We start from the raw sequence: 22,717 nt of genomic DNA, 5'->3' as shown, positions 1-22,717 counted from the left end.
AACAAAAGTTGTTGCATCTCCAGATTAGGAACTATTGTTCCCAGAGGCAGACTTAGTCCATTGCATGAATATTATTCCATTACTTACCACAAAGTTTACATGTTTTGTGATGGTCATAAATGAATTTGTGTTTCCTGTATTTAAAGTTTTTGTATTTTAAGCTCTTCACCCTTGTTTAAACCCTTAGAATTAGAAACCTGAAGTATGTGGGAGGGTGACAGAGACAACTATTAGGTGTTGCACAAAGGAGCTACTTCAGGGCTTTAGCTTGGCTTGCTAACCTTAGAAGACAGGGCAAGAGTTACCCTGTGGTCAAGACAGGAGACGTGCATATTCACTGACCCTATTCCATGCCACTGATGCTGGTGAGAGTCAGACATGAGTATGGCTTACTCAGAAGACTGCCTTTACATGTAATTTTTAAAACTCTATACAAATTGGGATGTGAATTAGGAACAAGAGGAGGAGATAAGGCAAGGTTAACAGCACAGCCTCAATCCCCACTACAGGTCAGAGCTGGCAAGTGTTTTGCTTGGTATCCATCCATGCACTCAACACAAACATTGATACTTATTTACTTAATAGTATTTAGAACTTATTACTTAGGATTTACTTAGTGCATGCTTTGTGCCAGGAATTGTTCAGTCCTTTAACACATTAGTCATTTTAACCTCATGGCAGGTAGTAAGTGGTAGTCTACTATTAGTGCTTTAAACATTTTACCAATGAAGAAACAGACACAAAGAGACAGGCAACTTGCTCCAATTATACAGCCATTAAATGGCGGGACTACTACGTTTCAAAGCTGGGGATTTATGCCTCCACAATGCATACTATCAACCAGCATGCTTAAGGGGTACAAGCCATGTCTATAAAAGTCTAGTGAAAGACATCTTGAAGTTACAGAGTATTCAAGAAGCATTGCACAAAAACAAGAAAAATGATGCCAATCCAAGGGGTTGCATTGCTGCAAACAACCTCAAAGAGGCAGCAGACTAACCTAGATCAGTACAGGCCGCTGTTACTAAGACGGGTATGCTACCCGCGCCGTCACTAGAGGAAGACATTCCATAACGGCAAAATAGGTGATCATGAAAAACCATCCAAGAGAAAACCATGCATTTGTTGTGGACAACTTACTAAGAAATATGGCAAATATTATAATGAAGGATTTTCCTGTTTTATTTAAGGGGGAGTTAGCATGTCAGCTGCAAAGAGGTATGCAAGAAAAGAAATACCAAGTATGACAAGTATCACAATGAACTAATGTCACAATGATCATGGAGGCACTGGAGGTGACATCATTACTCCGTCAAAGTCATTTATCTCTTAAGAATAACAGACTATATCCATGGGCAGCACATCGTCCTTTAGACGCTGTGAGGAGCTGTGATCCGTGAAGCTCAAACTAGAGCTCCATTATTAGGTAATCGTTTTCTTTGTTTTTTACTCACATTACCATTTTCTATTTATTCATTCCTCCTTCTTTCTCTCCGTGGCATCGACATGTGATAGTGATACAGTTTTACAAGGCAGGCACCCCCTCTAAACCAGGTTTGCCCAAGGGGGCTCCTAGACGTGCCTGGGTTGGTGAATCCTCCCACATGTTATCAACCTGGTAGAAGCGACAAAGATGAAGGACATTAAGGAGCCAGCTCTAGGGAATCATGACTTAAAAACCAATGCTTTGAACCGAATAGAGACTCAAAATTGTGGGTATTATTGAATAAGTTAAATTCAACTATATCAGCAATAGGAACATCACAGCTCTCCTAACAATTCTCACTGAGAATAGTAATACCCAAATACCCATGTTAGCCACCCAGACAACAAATGAAAGGAACTGCTCATGTTATGAGATACAGATTTAATATTACAATCGATGAGAAGATCACATAATATGCACCATTTCTAACTTATTCAATTACTTACTAGATCGCTTGGACAATTATATAGCCTTAACTAAAAATCCTGTTTTGCACATAGTAACTGCAAGTATTTCATTAATATTAATTTATTTTTATGAAAGAAAAACTAAAAATTGAATTAAACCTGCAAATGGAAAATAAGTGATATAAATATATTTAATCATCTACACCCTGAGATAATCAGAACATTTAACCATATCTTCAAATAACAGCTTTGCCAATGGCAAATGAGTTGCTAATAAAAATTACACGTAAGCCTGCCTTATTTTTAATAAATTCATAGACTTATAGCTTCAGTAACATAGCATTTTAGTATTTACTCTCTTGCTCATGTCAGTAATTACATAAACTAATAAAATGATAAAAACAAATATTTTATTATCATTAAAGTCAACTAAGACAATACACTATCATTCTCACATAGATTCTTTATAAAAATAATTAAAAAGCAATAATACTTAATTATGTGCTATTATAATTAGGGCACCAGGGACATTGAATCCAGGTTACACTACCCGAACTTAAAACGTTATGGTAAAAAAATCTTCCTGAGGAAATAAATGTATTTCCTTGGTTCATTCATTCATTTGTTCAACAAATATTTATTGAGTACCTATAAAATGGCATAACATATGTTGTACTACCAACTTTTGATAAGTATTAACTTATTCATTTATTGTATTTTTTATTCATATAGTCTATTATAAGTTGTTCATCTTAGATATATTTAATAAATTCAATGATGAAACTCTTCAGAAAATCCCATAAAATTTTCTCAAAATGTTGTCCCTGGGGCCAATTTTTATTGTAGAAAAGGCACATTAAAAAACGGAGGGCAACGTACCACAGCAACAACTTACTTTCTCCCAAGTGTTTCAAAAGAACAAATTACTGTGCTGCATTTGAATCCTTTCTGTGTGAGATTTCTTTTTCAAAACAGATATTTTTAATATTGAAAAAGAATAAAAAGACAGGCTAGAAATTGCATCCTTTGAGACTTTTGAATAGTTCTATTGCAGAATTAAGCCTTAAGGCGCTAAGCCGTCTCGCTTTGCCTTCCACTCAATCAATCCGTTTCCACTTCAGGACCTTTGCACTTGGGTTCCCTCTGCCAGCAATGCCTTGCCCTCAACATGTCCATGGCTTCGACCCTCTCTGCATTCAGGTCTTTGCTCAAATATCATCTCCTCTGGTAGTCCACTCCTCTGTCACTCTCCATTCTCTTCCCTGCTGCAATAGACTATTATGTGAGTCGGCTTTGAACCATTGTGCTTGAAATAACAAAGAGAAATTCATGTGTAATAGACTCAGCATTAAGATGGCTCCATAATGTGAATCCTGAAGCACATTTTAACATTATTCGTCCTTATATCTCAATAAAGATTCTATTGCCAGACCTAATGACATCTGCTGGTTTGGAAACGATTTTCATCTCAATATTAAAAGATACTACTTTTTGGGCCGGCCCGGTGGCTCAGGTGGTTGGAGGCCATGCTCCTAACGCTGAGGTCGCTGGTTCAATTCCCACATGGGCCAGTGAGTTGCACCCTGTACAGCTAAGACTGAACAACAGCTCTCCCTGGAGCTGGGCTGCTGGAGGTTGGCATGGGCTGCCATGGCTGCTGTCTGTGAGGGGCTGACTGACAACCAACTGCCTCAGCCGGGGGGAGCACAAGGCTCATAATACCAGCACGGGCCAGGGAGCTGTGTCCTACACAACTAGACTGAGAAACAACGGCTTGAACTGGGGGGTGGAGGGGGAGGCAGAAGAAGGGGGGAAAAATACTACTTTTATTAAACATCTCTTGGAGGTCCAATGACATTTGCTGATTGAAATTGAAAGGAGATGTTCTCTCTCAGGCACTAAAAATGTGGCTTTTAAAGTTAGACAGACCTGGCCTCAAATTTCAGGTCAGCAGCTAATAGCTAAGGGAGCCTACCCCTGAAACTACTCTCATTAAAAGCACTAAAAACCTTCTTTTGGTTTAATCTAATAGACACTTTCTAGTTCTTACGCTAGTGGACCATTCTGAATCATTTGATGCAGATGACCACTTTTTTCTTTTTCCAGAAATTTGGTTTTATTTCTACATTTTTGGCTGCTGCTTATCAGTCACCTCCGCAGACTTTTCCTTTCTTTGTCTTTCAAATATTGATGGCTCTCAGAATTCTGAACGAGGCACTCTTTTCTCCTCACGCTGCGTTCTTTCTTGATGCTGTCATCCTCTCTCATGCAGACTTCCAATGCGGCTTACAGCTACCTCTTCAGGTCCAGATTCCCGTGAACAACTCTCTAGTCAATATCACCAAATAAATTTCCCAGAGACACTTCAAATGCATCATGTCTCAACAGGAACTTGGCACTTCCTTCATACCCAGCCTACATTCCCTTGATCCCTGGGCCAATAAAGACATCGTGATCCATTTCGTCACCCGTTTCATAAACCAGTATCATCCTTTCCTCTGCTCTGCCTTCCCTTCTTTGATCAATCACCACATCTGCCGTCGCTACCTCCGACGCATCTCTTAAATCTGTCCATGTCACTTCATCCCCACTGTCCTTACCGTAGTTCAAGGAAAAAAGTCATCTCTGTTCTGGATCACTTCTAGAGAAAAGAGGCTTAAACCTGCTGTACTGATGGGAAATAGCTAATGAGCAATTTCAAGTGTTTAGAATAAATTAACATTTTACTCTAGTGGTTTCTGACTATCAGGGAAGGTGAAACTCAAACCCCCTAAGGCCTTTCTTAGGAGTCAGAAACTACAGGCCTTGATAAGGTTGCTTAATTAATTAATGCTAAAGCAGAAAACAAAGGCATTTAACATTTGAGGGCACTGGCTGTGATAACCAAGTGACCCTATACAAGCCCGGAAGAAAATCTAGTCAATCTGATTCGATTTGGTCCAAAGCTGGTTAAACCAAGAATGTTAGTAGTTGCTATTTAGTAAGAGATTTAGGATTACATATATTTATAATAAAATGTTAATACTAGTTAATTATTGTACCTTCATATTAATAAAAATATAATGCCTGTGCCTCTTGTGACTGACCCGAAAGCATCAAAATGACAATTGTATAAATATCCTCCTTTGTTTAAAGTATATTATGTTTTTAGAAATCGTTGCTGATGAAGTAGCTACTCTTACAATTCAATAATAATAATAAAAAGACAATCTAATTAAAAAATAGGCAAAAGATCTGAATAGACATTTTTCTCCAAATAAGATATACGAATGGCCAATAAGTCAATGTAAATATGCTCAATGTCATTAGTTATTCGAGAAATGCAGATCAAAATCACAATGAGATAACACTTCACATCCACTAGGATGGCTATCATCCATAAAACTGGACAATAACAAGCGTTGGTGAGGATGTGGGGAAATTGGAGCCTTCATACATTGCTGGTGGGAATGTTAAATGGTACAGCTGCTTTGGAAAACAGTTTGGCAGTTACTCTAAAATATTACCATTGACCCAACAACTCTACTTCTTGGCATGTACATGGGAGAAATAAAAACATATGTCTACACGAAAAACTTGTACACAAACGTTCATAGCAGCATTTTTCATAATAGCCAGAAATTGGAAACAAGCCAAATGTCCAAACAACCCAAATGATGACTGGAGAAATAAAATATGGTAAATCCATACAACAGAATATTATTCAGGCATAAAACAGAATAGATTATTAATACATGCTACAACATGCATGAACCCTGAAAACATTATGCATTATGCAAGAAGCCGCACACAAAAGGCCACGTATTGCATGATTCCATTCATGTGAAATGTACAGAATGTGCAAATCAATACAAACAGAAAGTAGCTCATTGGTTGCCTAGGGCTCAAGAGTGCTTGGAAGAGGAAGTAGATAGGGAATGATTGTGGATGGATAAGGGTTTTTTTGGGGGGGAGGAAACAAAAAGGGCCTAAATTTAGATTGTGGTGTATCCACCATACTCCTGCTAGGCAAAAAGAAAAAATTTAAAATGAAATTGTGGGGATGATTGCACGACCCTGTAAATATAATTTAAAAACACATTGAATTGTACACTTTGAATGGATGAATTGCATGGTATGTTAATTACATCTCAATAAATCTCAAATTTCTTTCAGCAAACAAACAAAAAGAAATAGTCACTACCCAAACCTGTTTGTCAATAGTGTTGGTTAGAAATGCATTTGACTGACTGCAAGTGTCAAAACGCAGCTGATTGCAATTTAAGCCAAAGGAGTGTACTTTTCTCACAAAACAAGAGGTCCAGAGGTAGGTGATTACTCTGGCTCTGCTGCCCCATACCTTCACAGAGCCACGCAATCTTCTCATTTGACACCTGATGATTGCAAGATGGACACTGCAGCTCCAAGCATCGTGATCAAAGCTGGAACAACAGGAAAAGGATACCAGTCACTTCTGTCCCGTTACCAAGAAAGCAAAGCTTTCGAAGACACAACCAGCTGACTCCCACTTTCATCTCATTGGTCAGAGAAATGTCACGTGACCACCCTAACTGTATGGGAGGCTTAAAAAGTCAGTAATTTCACGTGTCATCCCCCAAAGTAAGAGTTCTGTAGGCAATGGACAGGGAGGGAAGGGATGTTGGGGAGAGAAATGGTATCTCCCACAGCGTCTCTCTCTATGCACATACCTTGAAAACCCTACTAACACAGAATTGTATTAACAATCTTAATTTTTAAAAAACACAAAATTTTGGTTGGAACGTGATGTAAGCAAATCAACCCCTCCTTTCACCTTTACTCATCCCTTTCCTGGCCATTGGGATGACTTTCTTGCCACGGAGACCACCTTCTGGATGCTTCATTTTCTAACCAGCCAGTTTGAGTGTATGTTGACTAAAGAAAAAACACAAACAAAAAAATATCCTGACCACACACAAAATGTTCTCTGATTTTATAAGGAGGGAAGAAACTTCTCTTTCCATAATCTGCTTGCCTCACACCCTTCAACACCCCGACTCAACACACAGACACAAACATACAGAAATCCCTTTTGTTTTTCTCTCCAAAGAGTCAACTTCAGTCTCTCTTAGGGCTGCTCTCTACAACCGCTCCCCTGGTGGTTTTCTCACAGGTACATTCCGATATTTTAGCCATGTGAAAATAGCTCTCACCTTACAAAAAAAGCAAGATGTGATGAGATTGTGGGCTATTATCAGTTACACCGGTAGCAAGGTCTTTCAGAAACTCTTCTGTTTCAGATCTTCCTGTGGACCTGATGGTTTCCACCATCCTGTTTGGTAGTTTACCTTTTATTCAGGAAATACCATGTGTCAAACCCCGTGATAAATGCTTAGGATAACTTGCTGCTATTGCTCACATTACCCTTGGAGGTTAGGCTGCTACACCCAAAGTAGTTGAGTAACATTCCCAAACTCACACAACTAGTTAGTTGCAGACCTGGATTTGAAGCCAGGTTTACCTAACTTTAAAAGCCACAATTATAGTGCCTGAAACACCTCATTATACTTTACTTTCAAATTCAATCAGACCTTCACAGACTTTTAATAGAAGTAATATTCTTTAATGTTAAGATGAACATAGTTTTGAAACCAGTAGGTGTCACTATGTCTGGAAACAGAATCTTTATTGATATATAAGGAGGAGTAATGTTATTATCATTTGTTTCAGGGTCCATGTTATGGGGGCATCTTAATGTCTATTGCACATGAATTTTATTTAAACACCAGGGTCCAAAGAAGATTCACATAAAGCCTTTCATAAAATAAAGAGGAGGAAAAACTTACCAGTTTGTTTTATGAGGACAGCAAAACTCAGATACCAAAACCTGAAAGCACATTTTTAGAAAGAAAAGAAAATGACAGACCAATGTTTTTCATGAACACAGATTCAAAAATCTCCACAAAGTATTAGCCAATGGAATCCAACAACACAGAGTAAGGATAATTATACCATGACCAAGTAGAGTTTGTCTTAGGAACACAAAGTTGGGTCGACACGAGAAAACCAATCAAGGGAATTTACATTCAATAAGAGATGACAAAAACATGATCATGTCAATAGAATGCAGAAAAAGCATTTGACGAAATTCAACACTCATTCCTGTTAAAAATCACAAAAACTAGAAATAAAAAATAATTGTCTCAATCATTTAGCATAATGGCTAACGTCCAATAGGAATATATTAAATGCTTTCCTCATAAGATCAGGAATATGACAACGCTATCTGCTCTTATCACTTCTACTGAACATTGCATTGGCATTCTAGAGAGGGCAATCAAAATATCATTACATTTTTTTTAAAGGAGTTGTAACTTTTGCGTTGATGTGCTATTTGCCTTATTATTTTGATGTTATGGAGTATTGAATCTGTCAGCTTACCCATCAGATCCACAAAGTTATGGATTAAAGAAGCTTTTTCTGTCTGACTTGTTTCGCTCAGCATTACTCTCTCAAGATCCATCCATGTTGTCACAAATGTTCCTATATCATCTTTTCTCACTGCCGAATAGTATTCCATTGTGTTGATATGTGGTATATAAACCAAAAACAACAAAAGAACAAGACAAACAAATGAGAAACAGAAACTCATAGACACGGACAATAGTTTAGTGGTTGCCAGAGGGTAAGGGGGGTGGGGGTGGAGGTGAGGGTAAGGGGGATCGAATATATGGTGATGGAAGAAGTGACTCTGGGTGATGAACACACAATGGGATTTATAGATGATGTAATACAGAATTGTACACCTGAAATCTATGTAATTTTACTAACAATTGTCACCCCAATAAATTTAATTAAAAAAAAAAAAAAGAAGCTGCTCCACTAAAACAATTTTCAATGAGATCAGATGGGATTTTTTTTTATAATTAAAGTTGATTGGGGTGACAACAGTTAGTAAAGTTATATAGGTTTCAGGTGTACAATTCTGCAATCCATCATCTATGTATCACGTTGTGTGTTCATCACCCAGAGTCAGTTCTCCTTCCATCATATATTTGAGATGGGATTATTTTGAAAGCACATATGTTCTTGTATGTTTGTGCAGCAGGAGGTGTGAAAAAAAAATAATGCCTCCAACAATAGACTGACTTTACTGCATCAGTGTAATTTGTTTCAAAACACCATTACAAACATTTTTTGATAACACTGACAAGTGTCTACTCGAACTATTCAACTGCTGCTCACCGTAGCTTCTTCAGCTGTAGATGCGTCCTTTTTCGGGCACGTGGTTCTTCTCCTCCTTTATCCTTATTGTACTTCAGTGCAAGCCCCACGCTGGTTCATTTCTAAGCCATTCCTTCTAGGCTTGTTATTTGCTGAAGAAAAAGCCAGGGAAGCGAGTTGGTACAACAGGTAAATTCAATGAGCACATGTTTCTCTCAGATACCGCCCCACCATGCTGGGTACTTCACCGTACAGCTCCACGCTCTCAATGCATCTCGTTCCACGCACATGGGATGGTTGTTATATGATAACATCATTTACTAATTCAGCTCAGTGATCAGCAGGCACAGAGTTGGCTGTCACTGACCCTCATTCATAGCAACACGCTTCTCCATGAAAACGATGGCTTTGCTTTCGAGTTCCTTAACTCTGCCTGCCCAGCCCTCTATGGGAGGAGAATGAAGTTCAGCGTTTCTTCCTAAGCACTGTCTACACCCATGACGTGGCCATGGCAATGAAAAGGTTGTTGTCTGCACTCTTCAAGACTGAGCTGTCTATTTGGAGGAACCCTGAACACTGCTCAAAAATATAACGCTATATATCCTTGCCCCATTTTCCCTCTCGTCTGATGTTACTAATTTGTCAGTTATTCTTTAACATTAGGATTGGGAGTGATTCCTATTTCCATTACAGATGATTTCTACTCTTCATTTTTAACCTTTGCACTGCTATTCATTATTTCGAAGATGGGAATGGGATACAATTACGTTTCCTCTATCACCTTTTAACCACAATTCCTTCACGATGGGCAACCTGAACTCGCACTGACACTACAGATGTTCTAGCCACAGTTGATTGAGCCACAGTTGACGGTTCTAGCCACCGTCACCACCCCCCCGCCCCCACCTCCTTGGTACAGGTGCCATATGATGCCTCTGGCCACACAGCACTGGGACTGATTTACTCTCAAAACCCTTCTCAGCCCAGTTTTCCAGGTACCACTACTGATTGATGAAAGTGGCCACATGACAAGAAAATCATTTTTCATCCTGTGACTACAGTGGTGAATCTTGCATAAATAAATCATTGCCTTGTGAAATCCCTCCTTCGCAACTTCAAACGGCACCATTTGTCCAGTTAATCTTAGGGATATTTTTCCGATGACATCACGGGTGGATTATCTTTGCTGATGTTTGGACTCCCAGAATTCCAACTTGATTCATAGTCTTGACTTCCAACATGATCCACAGTTAGAGCAAGTTTTAAAACTTCTGCTTAAAGGCACAGACATATTATTAGAGAAATTTGAGAGAGGAGCATTACCAGACGCTAACCCTAAGTGTCTCTTCGTCTATGAGCCAGAGTCTAGTAAGTTCCACTTTCGCCCTCTTCACAGACTCTCAAGATTTTCACTAGAATTTACAATCTGCAAATGGATGGAACAAATTACTAAAATAAACCGAATTTCCTATTTATTCTGGACTGCCTAAGATTAGTTAAACTTTTAGCTTTGGATTTATAGCTTATGCTCTCTGAAAAACACATGTAATTTTGGACATCATCGTTGAATGACAGTCCAAAAATTTTGCATGTACTCTCTTTGTAAAGATAATTTTAAAATAAGGTAAGTTTAACAGGATATTAAATTTGACACTTCTTGTTTTTGAGTTTCTCTTTTTTTATATACAACAGACGCCATATAAATACGTCACAAACAAGGTGCTTGACTACTTTTTTATTTATCATTTCTTCATTTTGTTCAACACGGATCTACTGAGTGCCTACTATGTATCAGGTACTCTTCTAAAATCTAATAATACACCAATAAATAAAACAGACAAAAATGCCTATTTTATTGCTGCTTACATTCAAGGGTCATCAAATCACCTCTGTGAGCCAGCTCTTCAATCATCTCTTGATTGTCTAAGAGATGGCTCAGGGGCCACTGGGAGAGCGAAGAGGCTGGTGATGATGATGTGGTGTGTTTGTTTTTTTTTAAGACAAGTGAGAATGTTGTAAGTTTCCTCCCTCCTCATGGGAGGAAAAGGAAGCTTCCTCCTCACCTTAAGCCAATTGAAGGGTCAACTGAACCATCTGAAAAGCATATACATTCTCTGGAATTTGAGAGACATGGAGGCAAGTTACCCGATCCATTACTGAACAAATAAGCAAAGGTCAGTGTAGCTAGAGCTGCATGTAGAAGAGAAAGTTTGTATTGAGACTAAGCTACACATCCCAGAGCGGCCTGTCTCCCAGGGATCAGATACAGACCCGGTATGGAGCTGACTGATAGTCAGACCTATCAGCTGGCTACGACTTCCACCAAAATCTCCTGACAAGCGTGCGCAGCATCAATGACAGGAGGATGGAGGTGTCCCGTGGATGCAGGGGATGAAATCGGCCCCTTGGAAGCAGTGTCTCTCATGCCAGGAACTGCAGGCGAAGATGTCCAGGAGAAGAAGCAACCCGGGAAAAAAGGTAACCCTTCATCCCGTCATGCTCGGTTGGTATGAGCACCACATTGTAACTGTACCCGTCCAGGAGGACTTTTTCTGTCCCTTACTCCCTCCTCCTCTATTCTAATATTAAAGGGCACTGAAGCCGCAGCTAGTAAGTGGAGAATGCAGTGAAACGAGAAGAGGAAACAGTCAGATCAGGACTCCTCCCGAACCATCCCTTCAGTCCTCTAAGCCTGAGGCAGACCTAAGCTGGGGAATAAGAGATTTTACAGTGGGTGAGATTTTTGGACTTTTGATATTCCTCTATACTATGCTTTTAATTATTTAGTGAGGCACAAAAGCCTTGGGACCTGAGATTTTGAACCAAGGGCTGGAGATAACTAATCCAAGGAACAAGAGAACAAGAATAAAGGTGCTTTCTGCTTCACTCTACTGAGTGCAGCTCATTCAATAACCAATTAAATAAGTTCAGTCATCACGAGTAGGAAGAAATCCACAGTAAGGAAAATTTCCTTACTGTGAGTTAGGCATCCTGGGAAAACAGGGTGGTGACATAGCTGTGGACTCTTTTGATATGAAAAGTGAAGGTAAAAAAGCCTCCTTGATCAATTTCTAAATACCCTACGCCAATAGATTAGAGATTCACAGACAAATAATAATATACACTCTACTGTTGGGCATCTTTATTGCATTTTTCCGAATACCTCTAATAACTTCTATCACCTAGTCTCAGGATAGGGAGATGGTGACCTATGCACTGCAGAGCTCCCAGGGGACTGTTTTTCTTTTTTTCTAAAGCTGAATTTGAGTATGAAGCTTGTAAAAAGGTTCAACTGTGGTCAAATAAACAAAGTGTCTACCACCTTTGCAATAGGCTACAAAGTCCAACCAGAATAGGAGATAAAATGAGTCAGAGACGAAATACAGTGGCTGTTTTTACATCAGCATACCGTGGTATCATAGATCCAGTACTATTTCAGTCATGTCCTACACTTATTATAGATACAATCTTTTTGAACACATAGCGGACAGCTATGAAGCCTACAGAGAAATGACACAGATAGGGCCTACCTTTAAAAAAGAAAATAAAGGAACAACCCTAAAAATTATAGCCTGGTCACCTTAGCTTTAATACCTGAACAGATCAAACTCATCAATTATTTCACTTAGAAACTACTAAGCGATCACAGGGTGCCAGTGAACAGTAAATGGGATTTCAAGAAGGATAAATCAGTCAGACCTATGTAATATCATTCCACGACAGACTGCCAGGCATTGTTGATGGAAAGGGAAGAAAAAAGACTTTAATCCCAGTCTTAAAGGACACACTCATAAATAAAACTGGGGAAATATTTTCAAAGTGCATCACCATACGAATTCTCAACTTACTAGACGGCAAAGCAGACGGAGTTTTCTTCTCCCCTTTTCTTTCCTGGAAAGAGAACAAGAGGGATAGTTAAACTTTAATTAAATATATGGGGGGTGAGGAGGGGAACTTCCACCAAATTTTTGTGAATTGGGATGGTATCATTCATTTTGCAACTAGAGAAAACGTACTTTCTGCAATATCCATCTATAAATGGCTTGGCAGATGGATTTATTTTATGCTACATTAATCCGAAAAGAAGCAAAGGCTAGGGGATGTTGCTCCCAAGAAAAAAATGAGATTCAAGGGATTCAGAACTAGTGAGCTAGCTGGGGAAAACCAGGACAGGTAGAATAAAAACAGAGGAATTAATGGGATCTGAGTGAGTTTTTTCATACTGAGGAATGGAAAGAAATTTGATCCGTGTAGGTAGAATCACAACCAGACAGGAATTGGGTATGGTATTCCATTGACTTTACAAAAGTTTTGACCTGAAGCTAAAAGGGAACGCTCCCCGAGGGACCAAAGAGGCCTCACAGGATTACTCAGATTGTGAGATATTCTATAAAGTCTCAGGATTTTCTACAAATGTTCCCTTGATTGAAACATGGCTGTGCTGTGATAATACAGCTGTCTCACCAATGGGAGTCGTTCTTTTCCCCAGTCTCTTTCATTAATTGGGCAAGAGGGGGTACAGTTCTGAATGGTCCTTGCTCCAAACTGCTCCATCAGCAACTCGTAACAGCTTTTGACCACTCTTATTACCATGACTTACAGGTCACACCACCATTGCCGATGACTTGAATCAATGAACTAGTCTTTCCCTTCATCTGATCCCCTACCCAATCCTATTCCCACTCTGCTTGACTTAACACCTAGAACCCTGGCAACAGAATTCCTCAGTTCTAATGACATCTACTGACACCTCACTTCAGTTACAAGATGGCACAGCCACACTTTGGATTTTATTATATAACATTGCTTCAACCTCCGAATTCATAAAATCTGGGTTTCCTCTAGGCAACACTTTCATTCCCTCACTTGTATTAAACTCATTCTTAAACTTCATTGAGATCCCTGAACCTTGGACACTAAACAAAACTAAATACAGATTTAAATACAAACTTTCATGTTTACAGGCCATATGACTTTATAAAAGTTACTCCACAAATCTCAGGCTATTTCTTGGTACAGCAACAGACCAGCATTGCCTGATACGACCCAACTCATCATTAAAAACCCATAATAATACACAAAATGACGAACACTGGCTACAACATGGTAAGCTGGAAATGAGAAGACTGCATGACATGTCTGAGTGGAACTTCCACGAGTGGCATTGTCAATCGAAACGGATTAAGAAACATTCTTGGACTATAAATCACATTTTCTACAGCCTAAATAAAGTATCATAGAAAACACTGAAAAAGGCAAGAAAAAGGCTTTGCCTCTCTCTCACTATGTGTCTCTAGCTGTGAGATGCACGGAATATAATAACCAGCAAAACAAATGACTGTTCCTCAACTCCATCAACCCAAGCCAGAAAAGCCCATGTTCTTTGATCCTTCTATGTTATTATATTCATGGGTTTATACTGGTATAAAAAAATGATTGATTGAACAAATAAGTAACTGGCGAAGAGACAAATCTCCAAAATGAAAGATTACAAATAATTTATGTAGATACTTGGTCCTCAGGGAGGTAGAACATAACTCCCATACGTATGAATTGTGTCCAGTGACTTCTTTCCAGAGACTACAGTAGAGAAAGAGAGGGACGCAGGGAAGAAACCTTGCAACAGAGAAACCTGACAAAAACAGTAGGTGATTATGTGGTGAGCAGTGACAAGTCATGCTGCTAGAAAATATTTTTGACATAACATAATGAAAATGGTAATTTACTTCTGTGGTCTTGCTCCCCAAAACCCATAAGCTCAGTCTAATCACGAGAAAAACATCAGACAAATCCCAGTGGAAGAACACTGTTTTCTACAACACAACTAGCTTAAAAGTCCTCACTTCGTCTTAGCAGCAAAAATAAAGACATGTTTTCAAGGGAAGCAATCACGCTGGGAAAAAGCGTAATTACTTCTCAATGAACCCAGTTTCTTTGAGAATAAGTATTTAAGTTTTCTTTCCCCTCTTCCTTTTGAGCCCTTATTCCTTGATAATGGAGAATGAAATTTCTGGGTGTCTGTTAATTATACAGACACATATGGCCCAGGGACCTTCCTTGGTACTTTGGCCTCTTGTTCCTGTGTAATTCTCTTGTCACATCACATCCTAGCACCTATTGAAGCATAATTGTTCTGGTCCGGACTTAGATATTAGAGAATGGCAGAGGAAATATTGCATGGTGATGAAAACACGTGAATGCTGGAGCCAGATTTCCTAGATTAAAACTCCAGTTCTGCCATTTACTAATTTAATCTCTCTGTGCTGAAGTTTCCTCTTTTGTAACATGCGGATGTCAATAACACCTCCCCTACAGGGTTGTTTTTCTGGTGAGGAAGAAGTGAGTTAATATACATGAAGAACTTAAAACCTGAGTTAGCACATAGTGAGTGCTATGTAAATGTTAGCCACTATTGTTAAGGGACATAGCATCCAACTTTACATTTGTAATCAACAATTTATTTATAAATAATTTTAGATATGCAAAAATAATAGAGTTCCCATGTACCCTTTACCTTCACCCAGTTAAGAGCATACATAACCATACCACATTTACCAAAACTAAAAGTTTAACAGTGGTACATTACTTTTAACTACAAACTTTGTTTGAATTTTGCCGGTTTTTAAACTAATGCCTTTTTTCTGTTCCAGGAGCCAGTCCCAGATAGCACATTGCATTTAGTCAATCACATTTCTAGACGATCGCACAGAAGCTTCTGCTTCTAGTCACGGCAGAGGAATCAATATCAGATTGTCAAATACAACTACGGACAAAATAATGTATTCGGACAACAGTCAGCGTGTGAATGAGCATTGAAAACATAGATACACTCAAAGGGAGCCCCACGGTGACCGCAGATGTTTGTCAGGAGAGACTATTATTACACAGTAGAAGCAGGAGGTAGAGGCCTGGTGGGACCGCCTCTGGTTGAGCTGAGGAGGCAGAGACAAGAGTCAGAGACCTCTGAAGCCGCTGGAATGGGGGGAGCACGGTCCCTGAGAAGAGGGAGCTGCACAGCATCAGAAGCCCCGATGTCTGTGTGCAACTCACCATGGGGTCAGGGCCATGGGCTGGGCAACCACAGGGCACGATTGCTCAAGACCTAGCAGGAATGAATGACCTGCCACAGAGGCGAAAGCTAAATCATGGTCATATACTAAAGTCCCCGCTGAGCCATCTCACAAACATCCTTGGAATTTCAAAAAGTTCATGTCTTAAGAAAGAACCATGCTCCAGAGGAAAGGGCACATCCCAGGCCTAGACTCAAAACTGAAGTCTGAAAAGACTGAAAGGATCTATCAGTCATTCAACAAAATTCAATATTCTTTACAGAGGAAAAAGTCACAATCCAGGCTCCCAAAAACGTATCATCCATAATCCATGTATTATAATAGACATGTGTATGTTTATAAACAGAACACAAAGGACAGGAGTGGTAAATGGAATCATGCTGTTACAAGGGTCATACATTTCATTATATATAAAGTATTACACAATATTAACTCTAAGTAGGCTGTGATTAGTATACTATTGTAATACTGAAAGCGACCCTAAAATATAATATGAAGAAGTATAGCTGAAAAGGCAACATAGTGAATACTCGCGAATACTAAAATAATATTCTATTAACCCAAAAGAAATGTGGAAAGGAGAAAGAAGAAAAACAATATTGACTTGGCAAATCAAAAGCAAGTAACAGAAAGGATAGACTAAACCCAACTATATCAATCATTTCACTAAATGTTAAAAAAACGATAGATCTAAAACAAAGGATAGAAAAGATACGCCATGTAAATGCTATGCTAAAGAAAGTTGAAAGAGTTTTATTAATATTAGATTTAATGGACCTCAAGACAAGAAGAATTATCAGAGACAGAGAGACGTTTATAATGATAAATGGGCCAATTCATGAAGAAGACATAACAAATCTAAAATGTAGGTGGCTAATAACTGAGCTTAAAAATAGATGAAGTCAAAGCTGACTGAACTAAAGAGACAAATAGACAAATCTACAATCAGAAGTAGGAATATCAATTTCCTCTTTAATAACTAGATAAAAATCTAGAAGGACATGGAAGCTCTAAAAATTATTATTAACCACAGTAACCTAACTGACCTTTATAGAACAATTTATCTAATAACTACAGAATTCACATTTTTTCCATGTGCACTTAGAGCATTAACCAAGATAGACCTTATTCTAGGACATAAAACAAGTCTCAAGATGTTATAAGTTTGAAATTTTACAGAACATTTTCTTTCTGTACACAACAAAATTAAATCAGAAACCAATAACAACAAGATATGAAAAAACGCCTCAAATATTTGGAAGTGAAACAAACTTCTAAATAACCAAAGAAGAAATCATAAAAAAAAAAAAAAATATTTGAAACTAATAATAAAAATACATCAAAATGGTTTGGATGGAGCTAAAAAGTACTTTCAGGAAGTTTATCAATTTATCTTCAGGTTCCTCGCCCCAACGGGAAAGACGTGAGGGGTACTTAGAACAGTTTCTAGCCCTACTAACTACAGTGCAGGATGTTTTATTTCAATCTATTCTGCGGGGAACAAGAGCAGTCATGGAACATTGATGTAAATGACAAGAGCCCCAAAGAACTTCTACCAGCTTGAAGGCTGTAAGATTCCCCCAGGTCTGCCCCTTGAGCCTCAGGGGCTAGGACAGAGGGCCTTTGCTCCAGGGCCACTTCAGCCTCGATCTGTACTACAATAGTTAACAGGACCTTTTGGGTCAGAATACAGGCCATCTCCCACAGCTGGCTTCTGACACTATCCGGCATTATTTGTTGAGTGTACCTGACCCATTTCGCATGGGTCACTGTTCCTCCAGGCCGACTCCCATCCTTGCCTTCCTCCTGGGACAGAACTCCCTCTAATCTGCCTATTCTAGTTAATAAATCTTTTTCCTCTGAATGCTGCTCCTCATTAAAAGCAAACTCTGCTTGTCCCAGGATACCGCGACTGACATCTATGTCCCCTAAGACCCTCTTCTGGCTTGCGGGTCATGGTTGTTTAATCCACCATGCATGTCGCTGCCATTCTGTACTAATGGTCTGGGTGCAGTTAGGATACATCTTTTGTGCCCCAAAAATGTTGGGCACCCCAACTAGGATTAAATGAGTAGTAGTCAAAGCCAGATGTAATTTAGTCCCATAGCCTTCCTCGTCTCAGGGTGGGGCTGTTCCCCAGAAGATCTCAGGTCCATCACATAACGGCCATTGCTTCAGTTTCATCAGGAACCCATCGTTTTCTCTCATTCTGCTTAATAGCTTTCCATTCATAAAAACAAGGGTGATGGTGCTTGTGCATTATACACTGGGGCACGTTGGGCACGCTGCCATGACATTGTGTCCATTATAACCAGGGACCTCCGAAGTATCTGATCCTGAGGGTTTATAGTGATGCAGCAAGCGGTGTGTTAGGAGCCACACACAAAGTCCCAGTAGGAGGCAATTCTTGGAAATTCCATCCCAAATGATATCCTTTGTAGGAGATGTCACTTGAAAATGGTAGCCAAAGATACTGGCACATCAGTAGAGTTCAATTTAGTCATTAACAGTTCATCCAGTTCTTCAGCATCTCACGTGACCAGAACATCTCCCAGACTCAGGTTTGCAGACTGCCATCCAGCCTCATCAGGTTCTGAAATAGTGCTTGTCTCAGTGTGCACAACATTACCTAGGAGACAACATTCCTCTCTTGCTCTGAGCCTCTCTTGACATCCTATGTTTCCCCGAAAATAAGACCTAGCCAGACCATCAGCTCTAATGCACCTTTTGGAGCAAAAATTAATATAAGATCTGGTCTTATATTACGTTATGTTAGATAAGACCCGGTCTTATATTATAGTAAAATAAGACTGGGTCTTATATTAATTTTTGCTCCAAAAGATGGATTAGAGCTGATGGGCCAGCGAGGTCTTATTTTGGGGAAAACATGGTATTAAACAATGTTGGATTGCTCTCATTGCATAACCCACTTATACATTCCTTTACACTCAGTAAATTATTTCTCCTTTCCATGTGTCCTTTATTTTCACCTAAACTTTTCACATCAAGTTCAGCCACTCTGCTGGTCCAGATTGCTAGAGGCAAGGGCCTCTTTCTCAATCTGTGTAGTGATTGGCTGGATGACTTTAATGAAGTCTAGTCTGCCCTCACCCCTGCAACACAGTGGTAAACCTCTCAGGTGGCTCCTTAAGGAGGTACCGCTTTGGGCAGGCTCACAGCCACCCTGGGATGGCCTTGCTTTCTTCCTCTTTGCCTGACCACATCCAGCTGTTAAACTCCACTAATTGCTGGCTAATTGCTCTGTTTTTTCCATCAATGTCCTGGGCATAAATTGCTCTACAAACGAATCCAATCCATTTGTGGCTCCTTTAAAGGAATTGTTTCTGAAAATAGGTGCGATATTCTGACTCCAATAGGACTCCTCCCAGCTGTCCTATTCCTTAGTCCTCTCTGACCACTAGCCCGCCTACAGTCTAGTCCGGGCCTTCATTAAATCCACCCATTTCTTTCCACTTGTTTTCACCCCAACTTGCACCGTGAACTTCTCCAGGATCTGTCACAAGCGAAGTCAGTCCCTTTGGGAAGAGAGTGGGAACGATCTGCCTTATGGTCCTCTTCTCTCCTAGGCAAAATGTCTGAGCCAGAGCTCTGCAGGTGGGATTGGGAACAATGACAAGCTTCTCTCTGAGTGACGCGCCTACTATAGGAGCTGAGTGTTCAGTGAAGTGGGGGGAGGCAGCAGCCTGAAAGCCCCTCAACTTGCCTCTCCTGGCATGGAACCATTACTCCCAAGCTGCACCAAGGACTGTGGGCGCCAGACTGCTCAACGTGCTGTGACCAAGGGCCTGGATTGCTCCTCACTTGCACACTAGTCCCCAGTTCCCATCATTTAAGTCATTAATACATCACCGGCGTGGAAGTACCACCGACGCCCACACATGTTCCTTGGATATTAATAGAACATCTCAGTTTATTCCCTTTCTGCCTCCTGCCATCAGGATGTACACATTTATAAATGATTCTCTCCTAACAACCAAAGATTATTCGATTCATTTACTGTAAGTTGGGGGAAGTTGGTCTTCCTGTCTCTTTCCTTTGAAAGTGTAAAATAATCGTATCTTCACTGTCACGCAAGGCATTTTCTTACCACAATGAGGGATCCCCTTCCTGCCAGGCTTTATTATACTAATTCATTCCTGATAGATGGAACTGAGACTTATTACCATAAAAACAATTTAATATGTTGAAGGATAGCAGAATATGCTACCCCAAAATATGCCTTTTTGGCATAAGTATTCTTACGAAACTATAGACACAGAGAAGCTCTGAAAACAGCATAAATTACTCTTTTGAAAGAGAAATCTGTATTTGTAAAGAGAATTTACTTAAGAAAAGGGGCCCTTACCATGAAGAGAGCTATTACTAGAGAGAACTTTTTCACCTGAAAGAATTATCTTCATAGCTGGACATTTGTTTACCAAACATTTCCTCTTCTCAACTTCCCCTGAATTGCCTTCTCCTCTTTGAAGCCCTTCACCCCGAAACCTTCCAAGTCTCATATCTTTGAGGGGCTCCTGTAAGTATTGTTAAAGAACAAAAATTCAACTGAGTAAATTTAAGGATCTAATTGACTTTACTGATAATTCATGAATTGGGCAGCATCCCATCTCGTAAATGGAGGGGTGCTCTGAGAAGTGTACCAAATGGAAGATTTTTATAGGCAGAAACTGGGCAGAACAAGGAAGGGTGACAGAGGGTTTTATCAGTAGGACCTCACTGGTGCTAATCATGAAATTCCAGACTGATTGGTTTAAAGATTACTCCTAGAAGAGACAGAAACTGCAATTAAGGTAGATAGTAAGCCTTGGTGAGGCTTAGCACAAGTGCCTCCATTTTGGGCCTGTTTCTTTTCTTTTTAACAGTACATAATTAAAATAGTTTTGTTTTGTTGTTTTTTTCTCCTGCTAATCTGTGTCCTTACTCCAGGCCCCTAAACTTTGGTCTACCCTCAGCCTGAGCCAGTATACATCCCTTCCTGAGAATAAACTGGCTTCCGAGTAAAATAAACTATCCTCTAGTCTACTATCTGAAAGTGCCACCCATTCACCTGACTGCCCCGCACCTAGTTCTTTCTCGCTTTGTTTACTCTTCTCTTTTTCCCTAACTCTTGAGTCACTGGCAGACCTTGTGGTCAAAGCATTCGCCTTATTGCAATAATTTCGCTACCCCATTTCCCCATTTGCCATAGCCTCTTTCCGTCTTGCAATACTACTTTTGAATACAATCCCTCCTTCACTGAATCCAGATTTGACTTTCATTCCAGTATCATCAGTAATTTTTCTTGGCATTGCCTACCCTGTGACATCCCGAATGGAAGGGTTTTATGTGTTATGGTTAACTTAGACGTAATGCTCAGGATAAAATAATGTCACGACACAGGGAGCAGATTGGTGCTGTCTCAGCTGAGGTCGTCATAGGCCAGCCAGCCTCCAGCCAATCCAGGAGTCCCAAAAGAGAGTCCCAGTAAGAGCTGCAGAACTTCCCAGTGCAGCTCAGTACAAACTGCCAGCCTGGAGAGTCATGAACTCAGCAACGGGTGTTTTAAGCCTCTAAGTTTATGGGTATTTGTTATGTAGCAAATAGATTAATAACACATTGCCTGAACACACGAATGAGAGAATGAACAAACAAATGAACAAATAAATGACGTCAACCTGCAGATTTTTTTCCTTCCTAAGTAGGAAGAAGGCAAACAAAGACGTCCAAAGCAGATGGCTCCTGGGGCTTCTGATCTGAGATGATACGTAGTATATGAGCTGACAAGAATGAAAATACGACTTTCGAGTATATTTTTGAAACTTCAGTTGCTATGGGGGTGTTTGGAAGTGGACCAAGTGTATCACCCACCAAAAATATGGAGTCATGATACTAAAAGGGTATTAGTGCATGCTCTGTGGGTCATGCATTTACCATAGACCAGAAAATGTCTTTATGATATTGTGAAAGTCAAAATCACATAGGAAGTACGATGCGTCCTTAAGGGCATCTTTAAAACACGAGAGCTTCTTAACTCAACGTTCATTTTGTAAAAATATATGACCCTTGCCCTCTAATACCAGGCACTTTGCCAAACACTGAGAATGGACCGGAAAAGAAATAGTCATTGCAGTCAAGAATCTGACAGTCTAGTTGAAAGAACTGACAATTAGAATGCTAACTGAAATGACAGCAGTAGGGAATTTAATTGCCTATGAAACTAAATACTGTTATGTTAGCGCTGATATCAGGTACGTCTGGATTCAGGGCTAAAATGACGTGGTCAGAATTTCATTGCTCTCGATTTATTAATTCTTCTTTCCTCTATGTTGGTCTCATTTTTTGGTTCTACATGGTAGCAAGCTGGTACCAACATGGTGGCAACAGTTTCGGTCCCTATGACCTCTTTGGCTTCAGGTCCAAGGAGAAAAGAAACAAGCTCTCCTTCCTACATGTCCCAGCAAAACCGCCTTTTCTTGAGTGATGTCCATTTCTGAATCTATCAATCTGGTTGGAGGGGTAGGGGAGGCACTAAGAATGTGACACACTGATTGGTTAAGTCTGGATTATATGTT

General features: G+C 39.8%; 1 long non-coding RNA gene across 4 annotated transcripts in view; it reads right to left on the bottom strand.

Moving 5' to 3' along the window:
• Nucleotides 1-1,818: 1,818 nt before the first annotated feature.
• LOC109445514 (uncharacterized) overlaps nt 1,819-22,717 on the bottom strand; it is a 32,792-nt gene continuing 11,893 nt past the window's right edge. Inside the window, exons 4-10 of one of the 4 annotated variants that reach the window (XR_012492916.1) lie at nt 12,924-12,966; nt 9,097-11,508; nt 8,293-8,412; nt 7,698-7,738; nt 7,065-7,199; nt 6,686-6,786; nt 1,821-6,314 (exon numbers count right to left, since the gene is read on the bottom strand). This is a non-coding gene — a long non-coding RNA (uncharacterized LOC109445514). Of the gene's footprint in view, nt 6,315-6,685; nt 7,200-7,697; nt 7,739-8,292; nt 8,413-9,096; nt 11,509-12,923; nt 12,967-22,717 lie in introns of all 4 variants that reach the window. The other 3 variants (XR_012492918.1, XR_012492917.1, XR_012492915.1) reach the window with 3 other exon arrangements.

This window comes from Rhinolophus sinicus, linkage group LG17 (genome assembly GCF_036562045.2).
Source record: "Rhinolophus sinicus isolate RSC01 linkage group LG17, ASM3656204v1, whole genome shotgun sequence".
Lineage (NCBI taxonomy): Eukaryota > Metazoa > Chordata > Mammalia > Chiroptera > Rhinolophidae > Rhinolophus > Rhinolophus sinicus.
Note: the sequence above shows the minus strand (reverse complement) of the source record. Positions and strands in the feature narration are given on the sequence as shown.